The sequence below is a fragment of the Mastomys coucha genome, unplaced genomic scaffold (assembly GCF_008632895.1).
Source record: "Mastomys coucha isolate ucsf_1 unplaced genomic scaffold, UCSF_Mcou_1 pScaffold22, whole genome shotgun sequence".
In the NCBI taxonomy this organism is placed as follows: Eukaryota; Metazoa; Chordata; class Mammalia; order Rodentia; family Muridae; genus Mastomys; species Mastomys coucha.
The window spans coordinates 103,026,899-103,030,289 of record NW_022196905.1 but is presented as its reverse complement, the minus strand read 5'-3'; positions in this window follow the sequence as shown (position 1 = coordinate 103,030,289).

The window sequence follows — 3,391 nt, the reverse complement described above, 5'->3', positions numbered from 1 at the left end:
ACAGACTCCCAGCTCGGGGTGGTTATTCTCCGGAGGCAGGAGATCCCGAGAGGCTAGAGAGGCTCCGCTAGACCGGGTTCTCTCCCTCTTGCCTGGTTCTGTCGGCAGAGAGCCTGCCCAGCACCCCAGTTAAGAGTATACAGGGTTTAAAGCCTAAAATCCACAAACATCTGTGCCAAGTTATTCCACCAATAAGGATTTAGGGATAAAGGGCTTACTTAGGAACATGTCTTTGTTATATACTTCTCTTGCTCCTGTTGACTTGGGTATTCAACTGTGGCAGGGACTTGACTTGTCTAATATTCATGTCTTAACTTGCCACAGTACCCATGTACATATTTCTTTCTGCCAAGTAGGATGTCAATTCCCAAGAGGCCTTGGGAACTTAAACTTTACTTGCCCACTACTCAAAATGAAAGTCTTGTTCCAAATAATTTCTTACATTGGTGCAGGTGTCTCTCTTATGTTGGGGTTCATCCCAGGGGCAGCTTATATCATAAAAGTTTATACACAGGTGCAGGAAGAGCTATTGAGTGGTTGGTTCAGGACCAAGCTTATTGTGAGTGACATAGTTCTACTGACATCTAACATGACTGGTTTTTAAGGGTATAGAACATAACAGACTATGTAATCAACTTGGCATTAGAAAGTTTCCTATTGGGGCTAGAGAGATGGCTCAGCGGTTAAGAGCACTGACTGCTCTTCCGAAGGTCCTGAGTTCAAATTCCAGCAACCACATGGTGAATTACAACCATCCATAATGAGATCTGATGCCCTCTTCTGGGTTGTCTGAAGACAGCTACAGTGTGCTTATATATAAATAAATAAATCTTAAAAAAAAAAAAAGTTTCCTATTAACAGCAGAAACAGCTGGGCAGTGGTGGCGCATGCCTTTAATCCCAGCACTTGGGAGGCAGAGACAGGTGGATTTCTAAGTTCTAGGCCAGCCTGATCTGCAGAGTGATTTACAGGACAGCCAGGGCTACACAGAGAAACCCTGTCTTGAAAAACAAAACAACAACAACAACAGAAACATATGAGAAAGTTTCCTTATAATGGCTGGCTAGTCAGAAAACTGTTACTAGGCCTGAACATTTTACCTAGGCCTTAACAATTTTAAGTACTTGTAATAAAATGGAATCTGAGCCAGCAGGAACTGAGCAAGCAGGGTCTATTGGAGCGAGGGGGGGTTGACCAGAGCAAGCAGAGGTCCTAAAATGTCAATTCCCAACAACCAGATGAAGGCTCACAATTATCTATACAGCTACAGTGTGCACTTATATATACATAAAATAAATAAATCTTAAAAAAAACACTGTATAGGATACAACAATGTTGAAATTAGTAAGTCTGTAGATGATTGTGTAGAAGCATTTCATATAGAGTAGGCAAAGCAATATGCATGCTGTCATTCCAGTAAGAAATTATTGCCCCCTTGCCAATGCAATGTTGTTAACTTACTACCAGATTGGTTATTTTGGGGAAAGGAGCTGTATCCAGAACTTCATGATTGGAACTGACAGATTGAATACTCTGTAGTGGTTATGGTGGTGCAGACTTGAATGTAGGTAAAACACTACAAACACAAATTTTCAAAAACAAAAATTTGCTGTACATGGTGGTATGTGCTTTTACTTTTTAAAAGTAGATTATCCAAAACTATCTATGATTGCTCCAAAACTATCTATGGGACTTGCCATAGGCTGTCAATCACATTCATGTTTATCACTGTCAAATCAAATGCCACCAGTTTTGCTGGATCGTGCAGCCCGTGTGGCAGAGCAGCCTGTACAAAAGAAGCAGCATGGGCTCTCTCTCTCTCTCTCTCTCTCTCTCTCTCTCTCTCTCTCTCTCTCTCTTTCTCTCTTTCTTTTTTTAAAGATTTATTTATTCTAAGTTCACTGTAGCTGTCTTCAGACACACCAGAAGAGGGCATCAGATCTCATTACGGATGGTTGTGAGCCACCATGTTGCTGCTGGGATTTGAACTCAAGACCTTTGGAAGAGCAGTCAGTGCTCTTACCCACTGAGCCATCTCTCCATCTCGAACTATTTCATTTTAGAGTCTCCTGCTATAGCCTTCACCTCAAACTAACAGTTTCGGCCAAGCTCTGAACTCATCTAGATCCAAACATTATATTTGGTTATAATGATAACTTAAAAGATAGAGATCACAACACTTGTATGTAATAAAAATGGCTGAAAGGGGGAAAAGATATTTTTCAACAACACTGCCATTTTAGAAAATTCCTTCTTAATTTTCTTTAGTCAGGCATAGGTAATCCAACTTTTCTGTAGGTTGCTTAGCCAGCTCAGAAGTAGCACAAGGCTTTTTAAACTTTTTGGGTTGGGTTACTGCAGAGGTTTAGGTATAAGTTCCAGGTGGAAACTGATTCCAGGGCCATTAACATGTGTCCAAACTATAAAACACTGGCATTTGTCACTTCCATTGTAATATTAAAACAAAGTGGAAATAAGGTATTTGGGAATATTTTCACAAATGTCAATCTTTTTTCTATGAGAACATGGACTAGTAGCAGATGCTGTTGATTAGTAATGTTCATTTTAACAAGAGAAAACAATGACACAGTCAAAATTTTAATTTCAATACCATTTAATAGGGACTAAAAGATGACTCTGCGGATTAGACCACTTGTAGCTAGCTCGTGCGTTGGGTCTACATTTGATTCCCAACACCTATATGGTGGAATATAATGATCTGTAACTCTTGCTCCAGGGGACATGATGCACTCTTATGCTCTCCACTGGCACCAGCATGGATCTAGTACACAAATACACATGCATGCAGGCAAAACACTCATACATATAAAACTTTACATTTTTTAAAAAGAACATTTAATAAAGGTTTTATTTACACATGTGTGTACAGAATTAAACCAACCAGTGATGGACAAGCACTCAGGGTAACTACCATCTTTAAGTCTAAAAAGCAAGGTATGTTGTTAGCTTAAAGCTAGAGAGCTTCAGCCACACAAGAGAGGCTGCTATCCACATAGAAGTACCAAAGCCAAGGCCCAGCAGAGAAACAGAAATGGAACAGATCCCACCTCTTATTGGTTCAAACCTAGGAAGAATTTCCAGAGAATCTGTCTCTAGAAGACAGAGACTGAGTTGCTAGATAAAAGTAGAGGGCCATCAACATAGAACCAGTACCACATACATTTCCTGATCTTCAGTTGCTCCAAAAGCAGCTCACCAGAGTCCAAGGGACAGATGACAGTCTGTCAAACTACATTCAGTTAGGTCCTATTGGACATCCAGGTGCCCAAGGAACTTACAATATATTACAAGTACTTTGTTCCTAAACAGTCAATTTATTTAAACAATCTTAAAATTATTTTCCATCTTCCCATATAGCATTTATTTCCAA